Source organism: Triticum dicoccoides, chromosome 5A (assembly GCF_002162155.2).
Source record: "Triticum dicoccoides isolate Atlit2015 ecotype Zavitan chromosome 5A, WEW_v2.0, whole genome shotgun sequence".
NCBI lineage: Eukaryota > Viridiplantae > Streptophyta > Magnoliopsida > Poales > Poaceae > Triticum > Triticum dicoccoides.
Window position 1 is genome coordinate 463,759,270 of NC_041388.1, and position 15,670 is coordinate 463,774,939.

Consider the following 15,670-nt stretch of genomic DNA (forward strand, 5'->3'; position numbering starts at 1 on the left):
CTGCTTTTTCTTCCTCTGCCATGTTAATTAGCAGTGGTATGTAGTAGACATTAATTAGTAATAGGGTTCATAGATAATGATTTTTAGTAGTAGTAGTAGTAGTAGTAGTAGTAGATGTTAATTAGTAGTAGTGATGGTACTAGTTAACTAGGGTAGTATGGTTAATAGTAGATGTTTTTTAGTTAGGGTAATAATAGATGTTAAGTACTCCCTCTGTAAATTAATATAAGAGCATTTAGAACACTAAAGTAGTGATCTAAATGCTCTTATATTAGTTTACAAAGGGAGTAATAGATAATGTAGATGTTAATTAGTTCAGTAGGGTTTAGTTTTTGAATTGAGTTTGTTTAACTAGATGTTAATTAGGGTAGTAGGGTTTAGTTTAGAGTAAAGTTTAGTTTAGTAGTTTACTAAATATAACCTATATTTGGTTTTTGAATTCAGTTTGAGAGAGCATGAGATTTGTGTAGATTTTCTTGAAGTGTCAAACGCTAGGAGATGCAAATTTGAAGTGGTCAGGATATATGCAAATTCCTCAATTGTGTTTGCACATGTTTCAATGTGCCGAAGTGGCTTTGTTGTTTCCAGGGAATGAAGCCGAGTGGCCTATGTTTTGCCGGAATGTTGATTCATTTCCGTTCCGGCAAATTTTAGGTTCTCAATTTTCCACTTTTTAGCAAAAGTCATGCCGAAATTTTCCGTGAATTTCGGCATGACTTGTGCTACAAACTAGGACATATCGAGTGCCCGGGATTTTCCGCACCGGGAAGGAGTCAACATTCCTGCAAAGCATAGGCCTTTTTATGTCATTATTCATTTATTAGGTCTAGAATTAATTGACTAGATTTAAACGTAGGAAACCTCGCTAGAAACGATGAAGGACAGGGTTCTGGTGACTGCGATAGCGTCTACCTGGCGGCAGAAGAATTTTTTAGGGAAGCCGGCGATCAAGAGTTGATGTTGCTGGGTCCACTTGTCACATCGGAGATTGAGACCGACATCGAGACCGGTGCTGAGACTGAGACCGGCATCAAGACCGGCGCTGAGACTGAGACCGGCGCCGAGACTAGCGGAGCCGGTATAGAACCAAAAGCAAAGAGGCAACGGCTTCCTAACAAGCTCAGGACTACTAGACTGGTGGTCACGGAGGTGGACGGCGGCAATTTTGAGCCAAACGTGCCCGAGGAAGCGCGCGCGCTATGAAAATCAAATATGTTGCATCATAGGACAACCGCCACCATCAACAATGAGAAACTAAACAAGATAGATAATATGAGGCCCTCCCTCCTAAAGAAGTTGCACCAGATATTCTTGTTCCCGGGCCGGAATGAATAGGATTATAAAGATCCAGATAAGGACCCGACAATGAAGAAGATAAACAAACACGCCATGAGCAAGTTTAGTGATGCGTTGGCCGCCTGGAAATCAAGGGTGAAATATCGGATCGTCAACCGAAAGGAACCGTACTCCGAGATTGTAAAGGATAATCCGACAATCACGGCAGGGCACTTTCAAATATTCAAGGCGGCTTGCGAGGCTGAAGCTGCCAAAAAAAGTCGAAGTACATGAAGGGGCTTCAATAGAGGAACATTGGGTCCCACCACCTCGGAAGCCGTGGTTACAGTGGGAAGAGGTCCATATGGGCCAAGGAGGACGCGGAAGCCGCGAGTCTGGGCATCCCAGACCCCTTGGCGGAGTTCACCGTTCCGCAGGAGCGTGACGTCCTCAGGGCCCAACACCGTTGGGACCCAGTGAAGAAGGTTTTCGAGACGAACGCGATCACGACAGAGTTCATGAGACTGCTGGTAATTCTAGTTTCTGATCAATTCGACTGCACGTTAGTCATTTTTGTAAATGATCCTTGTGCCTTTTGAAGAGAGAGCACCACAGGATTGCGGCCGAAAGCGACTAGCCGTCTGAGGCGTTGGCGAGGCCCAAGTGGGACACTCCATTCAACCGGGCGTTGAACATATTGAAAAGACTCCCGGTGGTGACTCGACCGTCGTATGGACGCGTGCACGGTGTCGGAGATGGAGCCACGTGGAAGAAGTACTACCGTGAGACCACGGAGGAGAGAAAGGAAAGATGGAGGTTAACTGAAGAAAAAATCGACAAGAACGGTTGAGAAGAAATCATCTGAGACAGTCACAACAGCGGTAGCTGCCGCAAAACAGGTACTTGTAGATATGTCTACAACCTTGGTTCTGGTCGTTTTCAATTGGAGCCGGCAAAATCCAGAAAAAAATGCAGCGGACTTTCCCCTTGCTGACTTCTTCGGGAGCAGCTCGACTAGTGTTGCACCAGCGCCTGCAGCTGCACCGGCTCCCGCACTGGCTCCCGAACTAGCTCCCTCACCTGCTCTGGCACCGGCTCCTGCACTGGCTCCTGCACCTTCTCCCGCACCTGCTCCGGTACCGGCTCCGGCACCAGACGTGCTCGGTGGTGCTTCATCTTTGGCTGAGCTCGACGACCTCACGGTATCTGTCACACCGACCCCCTTCAATAAATGTATAATCTCCCGTTTTCGTTGCCTTTCCGATGTCTCACGTCGCAGACTTTTCTTTGCAGGTCGACGAAACCCCGTGCACCATATTGTACACCATCGGCGACCAGAAGGTGGACATGGGGAAGGCGACGATAATGGAGCTGAAGGAACCATTGTTCCACAACTGGCAGATCCCCCCGGATGTCTTCAAGGTTTCCGTGGCCAGTGTCAAACCAGGCCACGAGAATTTGGCTCCTCTGGTACTAGTGGGGGATGATGACGAGACCCCGCGGCGGCTTGGTGATTGTTGCAACGGGTGGGTCCTGTTGTGGCCGAAGAGTCTACTTCGTCTGGAGGCGGCCGGGAGCACACCCCCGAGCACACAGTTAGGTATGAACATCAACACCTCACCTACCCAATTAGCGTCGGTTGTCGTGCTGGGTGATAGCGGAGGGGGTGAGCAAGAGGCTCCATTAGTCGCTGGTGACGTCGCCATAGATGAGGATGATGATGACGATGACACTCAACAGTATGCAAATACTGGCGCCTACTTAGGGTTTGAGCATCATGAGTCGGTGACTGAATTGTCGCCTCCGGAGTCTAAACATATTATGGACAACCTTCCGGTAGTAAATAAGTGTAGGAAGAGACCGAGGAAAGGCAAAAAAGCTGCTTCTATGATCCAGCCGCCTTAGCGGCCTTGGGTTCAAGACTGTATAGATATCCCCGGCGAGGAAAAATGGCATATCCCCGGTCAACCAATCCTACCTAAAGCAGCGCTAGGGGCCAGATTCGGCGATTTAAGGAGACTTCATGACGATGTGTTGCGGATAGAGAAAGGCCTCGTCGCCTCAAAAAATCCAGGATACCCACTCTACATGGTTAACGTGTCGTGGCAATTGTTGTACGTCGACACATCCCCCGCGGAGAAGTTCTTCCTTTGATTCGATTACATCTTCGACATGTTTCACTTGAAGAAGCTAGATTTTACGTTTGCCTGCCTTTATGCCTTGCACATGAACTACCTCATCAGGGTTGAGCAGATACCTCATATCTTTGTCGCTGACTCGTACTTCATGCACGAGGGCTTCTTGGGAGTCTGCGTAGAGCACCTTGAATACGCGAGGGAATACATCGACAATTTCATGCTCGCCAATAAGGACAAGGAGGAAATTCTCATGCCTTATCATCCCCTGTAAGTCGTTCGCGCGGATATCCTTCCTTTGATTGCAATCATTCATTTGCACGGTGGAGGCTAATTAATTTGAGGTGTACTTATTTTGCACAGCGGCGGGCGCGCCGTCTCATCATCCTCTACCCCTGATACTCCCACACTCTTTACTTGGACTCGTCGAAGAACATTAACAAAAAGGATTACACCCACATCAAGTATGTTCTCGACAGTGCTATGTTTTACTACGGAGCACGGGGTGGAGAGGTCAAGGACAAGAAGAAAAGGGACGGCAGCGCGCCTTCGGCCATAAGACCGACTTCTGTTGCATCTAGCAACCGAGTTCGGGGACTATCTCCCTGACTTGGATGGATGGCATGACATGGAGTGATTGTCGATATATGACAATGTGTCTGTTTAGTCCATACTATCTGTATGACGAAACTTTGAGTTATGAACGACGAAACTTTATTTGTGATGTAATTAAATCGTCCTCCTCGACTAGCGAAGATCACACTAGTTAGGGCATTTTGGGTACGATGAACTTTGTTATTTATGCTTATGATATGTTGCTTCTATTTTTGCCAAGTCTGTCTCTTTATGTTGCTTAACTGTATATCTTGCATATCATCGACTCATGTGACGATGCAGGTGTATAGATCATCGATGGCAAAGAAGTGCTACGCCAGGAGTATACGACGAGTGGCCGGAATGTCAGGCCCAGGTGTACCGGTTTCCGGTTTCCGAGCGACAGCCAGTAGTTAGTTTAGGTTCATGCTAATGCGAGAGAGGGATACGAACTCATGTACTGCATAGTGACGCTCTCACTCAAAGTGATAGCTCTTCTCGCGTATATCATTGTTTAGATGGATGACGATGTAGTTGCAAGTAATCGAGACTTGTATCGCTATTTTCGAGATGATGACGAGAGACCACTTTGTGTTGGATGATGATTATGATGATGATGAGACTATTTGTATGTATATGCTATGATTACATTTGTATGTGTATGAGATGCTAAAGATTATTGTATAAAGCCTATTCAAATACAAAACAAATATGCAGAAAAAACAGAAACTAATAAAACTAGCAGTAGTGAGGGGAACAAAGTTAGCAGTAGCGCTCCCTTACTAGTAGCGCTTCCTGCTAAAAAGCGATGCAGATATTAGCAACAGCGCTCTGCACTAAAGCGTGCTACTACTAGCCATGTATAGCAGTAGCGTGGGACAACATGCGCTACTACTACACATTAACTGTAGCGCCTTATCAGTAGTGTGTCGTCTCATGCTACTGATAGGCAAAATACATGCACTACTGCTAGGGTTTTCCCTAGTAGTGATGGACTCACTTTACCTTCGAAGCCTTCCATTGTTATCTTCATTAGATGGCCTTCGGCCATATTATTGTAATAAGTACTCACTTTGAGTTATTCGATGTAATAAGTGTGTGATTGCACTCTATTATGAATCCTTCAAATACTGCGTGTGTCAGCATTACCGATCCAGGGATGATACTTATGCACAGAGATTCGACCGTTTGAGGTTGGATCGCTACAAGATGGTATCAGAGCACATGCTGACTATAGGACCTGGCCATTAAGATGAGCCATAGGACACTCTTCTCTACTCATTTCTGACTCTTCTCCATTTTCCACTCTATAGATGGCGGACCCAACGAACAAGTTAGCTCAACCGGATGAAGACACTCCATTTGGATGACACTTGAAGGAAGCCACTAGATATCTGAACATCGGAATACCAAGCTTCACCGGGACCTACACCGCCACTCTACCGGAAGAAGAGCGCTGGACCATTCGAGTACATGTTCCAGGAAGGGCAATCATACCAGTTACTGAGCCCGTAGAGTTTTCCTTTGATGCACCAACCTGGAGTCTAGGAAAGAGCATGGTAGCTCACAGCGCCATGGGACGCATCGGTGAAGTTTACCGCAAGGATCTTAAGGACACCATCTACCAGATATGTGGACGCCAAGATGAGCAATGGGAGATGATCAGTACCAGGAGGGACAAGTCCATTGCAGCCTACATCCAGGAGTTAAACCAACACATTCATCGACAGGAGAACCAGATGTGCGCCAGCATGATAGACCTGAAGAAGGTGATGACCAGGAACACGGAGCTAGAAGAGGAACTCAAGTCTACATGCAATGGATACGAAGAGGAAATTGCAGTTCTACTGGGGAAGAATGAAGATATGAAGAAGCTAGGAGTATTCATGGGAGACCCTACGCCAGGAGGTGACAACCATCCTGGAGACTACATCATCATAGACGACACCAACTCCGACCCAGACAGTGATGATGACTATGAAGACAAAGCTGGAGTAGATATCATGGAATCTTCTTCCGATCAAAATTTCTAGTCGACCACCATATTATTAGTAGTATTCTCCCATGTATATAGAATAGTCTGAGTCCTTTGTAACGGTAGCTAGATCGATTTTATGCCCTTGTTTGAATTGAGTGGTGTGATATGATTGTGTTTGTTTCATGAGCATATGGGTAGTGATTTTCTCCTTAGACCTCACTATATTCTAATCTCTCCCCTCTAAACCTATCAGATGCCTCCGAGACATGACCCCGGACTTGTTTTCCCACCGGAGCACAACAACAACAACAACAACAACAATAACAACAACAACAACAACAACAACAACAACAACAACAACAAAGCAACAACAACACCAACACCACCACCACCACCACCAACAATAACAACAACAACAACAAGTCGATTGTTGCTGATGACTGGCTACGCAGGATTCGAAGGGAGTTGACCACCACCGGTTGAACAGATGCTGAGAAGGTGCGCTTTGCTGCACATCAATTGGATGGACCTGCAGCCTCATGGTGGGAGAATTACACAACCACTTTCCCTATAGCCAATGTCACTTGGGATCAGTTTCAGCAATCATTCTGCATTGCACATGTCTCAATTGGAGCAATGAGCATGAAGAAGCGTGAGTTTCGCAACTTACGCCATGGAAATCATACTGTGGGGAAGTACGTCGATGAGTTCAGCAAGTTAGCTCGCTATGCCCCAGACGATGTGGCCACGGATGCCGCGAAGCAAGAGAAGTTTATGGAAGGGCTGAATGATGAGCTGAGTATGTAGCTGATGGTGGCAACATTCACTAACTGCCAGGAGTTGGTAGACAGGGCCCTTATGATTGAAGGAAAGCAGCAACAGATAGAGAGCCGCAAAAGGAAGTATGGACAAGGGAAGTATAATTCTGGAGCTCAGCAAAAGCCCCGTTTTACCCCGAACTCAGGAGGACACACTCATAATCATGGAGGCCATACCCACAATGGAGGGAGTTCGCATAACCACAGTGGCCCTATGAATGGGAATGGGAATGGGAATGGGAATGGGAATGGGAATGGAGGAAGCAACAGACAGAACCGTTCGAACCCAGCAACACCCGCCAACAAGGATCTAAGTCACATTAATTGTTTCAAGTACGGGAAGACTGGAAACTACGCCACCGAATGCCTCGAAGCAAAGAATGGAAACGGCAATGGAAACTCGGGGAAGAAGCCTTACCCTTTCAACAGGGGACAGATGAACCACGTTAACGTGGAGGAGGTTGAAGAGCAGCCAGATGTAGTTATAGGTAAGTTTTTGATTGAGTCATTTACTGCAATAATTCTTTTTGATACTAGTGCATCGCATTCATACATTTCGAGGGGGTTTGTGGATAAGTATAAGTTGCCCACCAAAGTTCTTAAGACACCTATGTTAGTAAGCTCGCCAGGAGCTGAGTATATGGCAAGCAGAGGATGTTTTCAGATGCCATTGACCATAGGTAGACATGTTTTCCCCTCAGACCTAATAATTTTGGAGTCCCAAGGATTGGATATAATATTAGGTATGGATTGGTTATCGAAGTGTGGAGGAAACATTCATTGTGATAATAAGTTAATTTTACTCACCACCCCGGAGGGAAAAAGGATCAAGTATGTGTCTAGGCATGCACCAAGAAGGACCCAAGTAAATTCTCTCTCAGGAGTTATTCAGAAAGAAGTGCCTATTGTGGAGGATTACCCGAATGTATTTCTAGAGGAATTACCAGGCATGCCGCCAGATCGAGACATTGAGTTTTTTATAGAGCTATTGCCAGGCACCGGACCAATATCAAAGAGGCCATACAGAATGCCCGCAAATGATCTGGTGGAGATTAAGAAGCAAATCAATGAGCTATTGGAGAAAGGTTACATTCGACCAAGTTCGTCATTGTGGGGAGCCCCAGTGCTCCTGGTTGATAAGAAGGATTGATCTTTGAGAATGGTTGTTGATTATCGAGCATTGAATGAAGTAACAATCAAGAACAAATACCCACTACCGATGATCAATGATCTATTTTACCAGCTGCAAGGAGCTAAAGTATTCTCCAAGATCGTTCTGCGATTAGGATACCACCAGTTGAAGATCCGAGAACAGGATATACCTAAGACAACTTTCACCACAAGGTATGGGCTATATGAGTACACGGTCATGTCATTTGGATTGATCAACGCCCCTGCCTATTTCCTGAGTATGATGGAGTTTTTGGATAAGTTTGTAGTGGTGTTCATTGATGATATTTTGGTGTACTCGAAGAATGAAGAGGAACACAAGGAACACTTGCGCTTAGTTCTTGAGAAGCTCAAGGAACATCAGCTATATGCCAAGTTTATCAAGTGTGAGTTTTGGTTGAAGGAAGTTGCATTTCTTGGACATATTATATCAGGAGAAGGTATAGCAGTAGACCCCACGAAAGTACAGTCTGTCACTGAGTGGTTGGCCCCCACCTCAGTTGTATATATCCGTAGTCTTCTAGGAATTGCAGGATATTACAGGAGGTTCATCGAGAATTTCTCCAAGATTGCAAAACCCATGACAGAGTTGTTGAAGAAGGATACCAAGTTCAAATGGACTGAAGATTGTGAGGCCAGTTTTCAGGAGTTGAAGAAATGTTTGGTTACAGCCCCAGTGCTGATTCTTCCGGATATACGCAAGGATTTCCAAGTGTATTGCAACGCTTCTCGCTTGGGACTTAGAGGTGTACTTATGCAAGACAGAAGAGTTGTTTCATATGCCTCACGACAGCTTAGACCTCACGAGTTGAAATTATACCACACATGATTTGGAGTTAGCAGTCGTAGTGCATAAGCTCAAGACCTGGAGACATTTCCTTATTGGAAACCGATGTGATGTGTACACGGATCACAAGAGTTTAAAGTACATTTTCACACAGAAGGAATTGAATCTCAGGCAGAAGAGATTGTTGGAGCTTATAAAGGATTATGATATGAAGTTGCATTATCACCCGGAAAAGGCCAATGTCGTAGCAGACGCTTTGAGCCAAAAGAGTTATGCCAATACCCTCGTAAGCGGAGGATTACCACAGGAGTTAGTCGAGAATCTCAAGGAGCTTCGCTTGGAGATAGTTCCAAGAGGTTTTGTTGCAACGATGGAGGTTCGGTCTAAGTTATTGGGAAAGATTCAAGAAGCTCAAAAGGATGATAAGGAAATAGCGGAGATAAAGGAGAAGATGAGCAAAGGAAAAGCCAAAGGTTTTCGTGAGGATGAGCACAAGACTTTATGGTTTGAGGATCGTCTATATGTGCCCAATAATGCGGAGATCGAAAAGTTAATACTTCAGGAAGCTCATGACTCACTATACTTGATACACTGCGGAAACACCAATATGTATTTGGATTTGAAGGAGCGTTTCTGGTGGACAGGTATGAAGAAGGATATTGCCGAGTATGTAGCAGTATGCGACGTATGTCAGAGAGTGAAGGCAGAACATCAGAAGCCAACAGAATTATTACAGCCTATGCCGATTCCCGAATGGAAGTGGGACAAGCTTGGCATGGATTTTATCATCGGATTACCCAGGACCCGATCGGGATATGATTCTATCTGAGTAGTAGTTGATCGCTTGACCAAGGTAGCTCACTTTATCCTAGTGAAAACCACTTATACAAGAACGAAGTTGGTCAAGATATATATGAACAAGATCGTATGTCTGCATGGAGTTTCGAGGACCATCGTATCAGATAGAGGGACGCAGTTTACCTCAAAGTTTTGGAATCAGCTGCACCATACCTTGGGTACCAGGCTAGAGTTCAGTATAGCTTTTCATCCGCAGACCGATGGACATACAGAGAGAGTCAATCAGATTCTAGAGGACATGTTGAGACCTCGTGCGCTAGATTATCGATCTAGTTGGGATGACAATTTACCTTACGCAGAGTTCTCATACAACAACAGTTATCAAGCTAGTTTGAAGATGACCCCTTTCGAAGCTTTGTATGGAAGGAGATGCAGGACACCGTTAATGTGGGATGAAGTTGGAGACCGTAAGTTGTTTGGACCAAATTAAATCAAGGAGTTTGAAGAGAAGGTTAATTTGATTCGAGATAGACTGAAGGTAGCTCAGTCCAGGCAGAAGAGTTATGTCGATACTAAACACAAGGAGGTAGTCTATGAAATTGGAGATCGAGCATATCTTTGTGTGTCACCACTGCGAGGAGTTAAACGATTTGGAGTTAAGGGAAAGTTAGCCCCGAGATTTGTAGGACCATACCGAGTTCAGGACAGTATGGGAGAAGTGGCCTACAAGTTGGAGTTATCCGAAGGACTATCAGGAGTTCATGATGTGTTTCACGTTTCCCAGTTGAAGAAGTGCCATGCAGAGATGGCCGATATTCCTCAAAGAGATCCAATGCCTCTGGAAGCAATTCAGTTGGAGAGTGATCTGACCTACGAGGAGAAGCCCGTCAAGATTCTCGAGTTTGCCAGCCGAGCTACACGCATCAAGGTTATCAAGTTTTGCGAAGTTCAGTGGAGCCACCATACCGAGGATGAAGCCACCTCACAACAAGAAGACCTACGAAAAGACCACCCACACCTATTTTCTAGCCAACCCGAATCTCGAGGGCGAGATTCATCTTAAGGGGGGTAGGTTTATAACATCCCAATTTTCAATTTGGATGTTATACATACGTCATCATATGCATATCATATTTTAATTGCATTTTGTTTGTGATCCTAGAAAACTTAAGGAACTCAAGGACCCAAGGAGAGAGCTGGGGATTTCATTTATTTTTTATATTTGACTTTTTCTCAAATTTGAAAAGAGGGATCACTTTGATTTTAATATTTTTCTCTCCAATTACTTCCAATAATAAAAATAAAAGAGTGAGGATAATATGACTTCTTCAAAAACAGAGGAATATTGGAGGAAAAAATTTAAAATCAAATAAATAATTTATTTGGGTTTTATTTGAATTATTAGAAAAATATGAATTTTTGAAAATTTCATTTTAGGCCAGAAAAATGTTCACTTTGTTCTAAATATTTTATTTAGACCGTGAAAATTGTTTTAGTCATTTTTAGATTTTATTTTACATTTTATTAGGATTTCTATTCGGCGGAATTTATTTTAAAAAAAAGAGTTCCCGGACCGACTAGGCCGAAACCCAGCCGGCCCAACTCCCGGCACGGCACGGACGCCGAGGGGGAGTCCGAGCCGGACTCAGCCCCCGGGTCGGCCCCTCACGCAAGCCATCAACGCCCCCGCCCTTAAATAGGCCGAGCCCCCGCCGCCATCACCACCCCGAGCCGCCCGCCGCTCGCCGCCGATGCCGCCGCCCGCTCGCCGGACCCCGCCGCCCAGCCTCGCCGCTGCCCGCCGCCACGCCGGAGCTGCCGACTCACTAGATCTCGCCGACCCGCCAGTTTTCGTCATGAACCGGTAAAAACCGATGCCGGTTTTTTGGGTTTTCGATCTAGATCGGGTTTTATTTTAGGGTTAGGGTTTTCTCGGTTTTTCCCGAAAGGATCTACTTAGTGAACTTTCACCCGAACGCCTCTGTTCCCGAACATGTTCGTCCGTTTGTCTCTGCTAGCGAATGTTCGTTCAGTCTTTTCTTTTTATTTTATTTTTGGCCAGGGACCTATCCGCGATTATTTTTATCGCCGATTAGCCCCTGATCTTCAAACGCTCGCAACTTTTTAACCGTTTGTCCAAATCCAGTGAAACTAGCGCCAAAATCTTCGTATCGAACCCCTCTTTTCAGTTAATCAAGTTCAACATGGTTTTGAAAATTAAAATTTGGTTGCAAGCAGATTTTAATTTGAACTTCTTTTGACCGCAGTTTGAGTTTCGTAGCTCCGATTTGATTGTTTCTTTTTGCAAATTGAACCTCTTCTCTTGTACTTTCGATTTGGATCTTTTCTTTTGAGTTCTACCCTTTCATCTATTGCTTGAGTGCTTATGTATGTTATTGTTTGTTTGAGATAGAGTTTCCGGAGTGCGAAGCGTGCTACTACGAGTCACTAGGGTTTTCAGATTGTCAGCAAGGCAAGTAACACTTTGATCATACCCCTTTATTACCTAGTTTTTATGCATTAGTTTCAACCCACACATTGCATGAGTAGGATCTTCTTAACATGTGGGTATTGGGAAGTATTTGATGAGGTAGAACCTATCGTCTTTTATGTAAACCCTGGGAGTTACTTCTACGTTATGCTTATACTGCTATGATATGCTCGCAAACGTGGATTGGTGAGTGTATCCATGACAGATGTGAGTTGTTAGATAAGGATTAACTTAAGGTGGCTACTTTAATACACATCTGGGTGGATTGGTTGAGGCACCCTAGAGCACCCAGTGGTTGTCTGGGCACCTGGAGCAATCCAAAGTTGTCCTGGGATATCCCGGAGTACCCGTGTGATCATCCTATGGTTCGCCACCCAGGATTAAAGGGATCATAAGATTATTCATGCTAGAAACTTATGTGTGCAGCCACAAGGCATTATGGGCTCTGGCATAGTTGAGTAAGTTGCGGGAATCCTTTCCATGATGGGCTAGCAGATGTAGGGGGTTGTAGGTGTACCGACCTATCTATCGGTTAAGGGGACCTCTTCGGAAAGACTGTGTCTCGGTCATCCATTTCTCAAACATCATGCAGTGCGAGAAATACAACGGAGAAGATCGAGTCTTGTGGGGAAAAGTGCGCAAACCTCTGCAGAGTGTACAAACTAATCATGGTTAGCCGTGTCCCCGGTTATGGACATCTTGAGTACCTGGTACTTGAATTATTGGTTTGATCTCATCACTCTTAATTAATTTTTTTGGGCTGTTAATTACTTTTTAATTGGGATTGAGTTCGAGGAACCTTCTCAATATTTATGAACCAACTTGGTAGTTAAATAAAACATATTCCTTTGTTGTAGGGGAAAATTGGCTTTACGCAAACATGATAACGATAGAGCCTCCACCGGCCAAATATGCATATAGTTATAGCTGCTACATGTTCATTTGCTCTACAGTGTTATTTTGCCAGCATATTCCATGTGCTGACCCGTTTCAGGTTGCAATGTATTATGTTGCAGACTTTCCAGACAAAGAGTACAGTGCGTTAGGTCGTTGTCTTGCACTCAGCTATGCCGTTGGAGTTGATGGACTCACTTCACCTTCGAAGCCTTCCGATGTTATCTTCATTAGATGGCCTTCAGCCATATTATTGTAATAAGTATTCACTTTGAGTTATTCGATGTAATAAGTGTGTGATTGCACTCTGTTATAAATCCTTCAAGTAATGTGTGTGTCAGCATTACCGATCCAGGGATGACACTTATGCACAGAGATTCGGCCGTTTGAGGTTGGATCGCTACAAGATCCCAGTTCCCCCATGTACATGGGAATTAAGCTGTAAGATGAGTCTTTATGCCTACCCTGCAACTTAATTCGTTCAATTTAGAACTATCGTGTGTACTGAATTTGTGAATTATGCCCGGTTTTCTGTTGATGTAAGAACCGTTAATATGTTGACCTTGATATGTTGTCTGCTCAAGCAATGTATATGAACTATTTTTTGTTATTATTATTATATCATAGAGTTAGCACACTCAATTGATCTTAATACATTGTGAGTGAACAAATATATGCAATCTAGTTTGCGAATAGCACACGGTTCGTTGATGAAAGCCATGTGCCGACCAAACCCCGCCACTCCACCCATGATCTGAGTCGTGCTTTTTGATTAGCCAGAACCCAAACCCTACGGATCATACGTCTGCACCGTTGGATGCTCCCAGATCGAACGGCGATCCTCATCCCTTTCAATAGCACATGCAGTTCTGGTTGTAATTTTATTTTTATGCACAAAATGCACGTTAATCTCAAAAAATGTCTTAAATATAGCTAATGATATCTCAAATGCGCCAGAAAATCAAACATGTGGTATATTGGTGATTGTGTCCCGTGGGGAAATTTTTATGATCCCAAACGACGAAGTCATCGGCCACAGGAGTTTGAATTGACACATCTCCTTTTGGAAAACCATGATCCTTCATGTGAGATGCTCCGATTTGGAAGGAGCGGTCATCAAAACTTGTGCCAAATATACCAATTTTTTCCACAGGGTCGTGAGAGCACGCCACGGGCACACATCGATTTTGATGATGTCCGAAGTCCATCTGAATTTCCTGTAATTAAAATACCAACTAGGCCTACGCCATTGGCCGCACCTCGCGACCGAAATGTTTGAAACTTCTCCCCGCTTCTCGAACAAATGGATGAAAACTCACAAAGCGACGCACAAATGATATGTACACCTTTGCTAGGCTGATAGTAAGGGGGTATCATAGCTAGTATCATGCATGCCAACTAGGCAATTTTGATGAGCTTTCATAGAATTAATTAAATGAAGAAAGAGAGGATTAAGTATCATATCATGAAACCGTATCATAATAAATGCTATGCTACTATGTGTTATGCATGACAATATAAATAAAGTACTACATATGATACTAGCTACTCTATGATACTATGCATTAGAGCAAGTACACATTAGAGTGACATAATTAAGACTAGCCACAATGGTTAGTAACATAGAATGTTACTAGTCTATGTTACTACCTCTATAGTGGGGAGTAACATATGTGTAGTAACACGCAACACTTCATTTATTAGGCTATAGACTCATCTTGCCTTGAGATGTGTGATGTTACTCATACTACTAGTAAGACTAGCCACAATGGGTAGTAACATAGACTAGTAACATGCCCATGTTACTAGTCTATGTAACTACCTCTATAATAGGGAGTAACATATGTGTGTGGTAACATGCAACACTTCATTTATTAGGCTATAGACACATCTTGCCTTGATATATATGTGTGATGTTACTCATACTAGTAGTAACTAGCTATGTTACCACTTTCATCTCTTTCTTCATTTATTGCATGCCACATGATCTATTTAACCTAGATATGTGTGATATTACTACTTATATATGTTACTCCCACTGTGGGTAGTCTTAGACTACCCACAGTGGGAGTAAGGGCATCTCCAACAGTTTGTATGTTAGCTTGTTGGTAAAATATGCCATGTCATCAACCAACACCTTAACATACAATAACTCCAATGGATTGTATCTAGTTTACCCAGTAGGACGTGAGATAACAAATAAGGTGCTCTCTCATTCTACATTGGAGCTTGTGCAAGGGCTGTTGGTTCATGTACATACAACCTTGCTATCTTCCCTCATTTATTGTATGACACATCATCAAAAATCCTATGTGGCAAAGTCTACCAACTATCTTACAACCATTGGAGATGCCCTAACATATATATGTAGTAACATCACACATATCTAGGTTAAATAGATGATGTGGCAAGCAATAAATGAAGAAATGGAGGAAAGTGGTAACATAGCTAGTTACTAGTAGTATGAGTAACATCACACACTTATCAAGGAAAAATGAGTCTATAGCATAATAAATGAAGTGTTGCATGTTACCACACATATGTTACTACCCATTGTGGCCAGTCTAACTAGCTATGTTACCACTTTCCTCTCTTTCTTCATTTATTGCTTGCCACATCATCTATTTTATCTAGATACTTGTGATGTTAATACCTATGTTACTCCCACTATGGGTAGTCTAAGCAGGCTATAAGGAATAGAATAATATATATGTGCTTATTAGTTGGAGG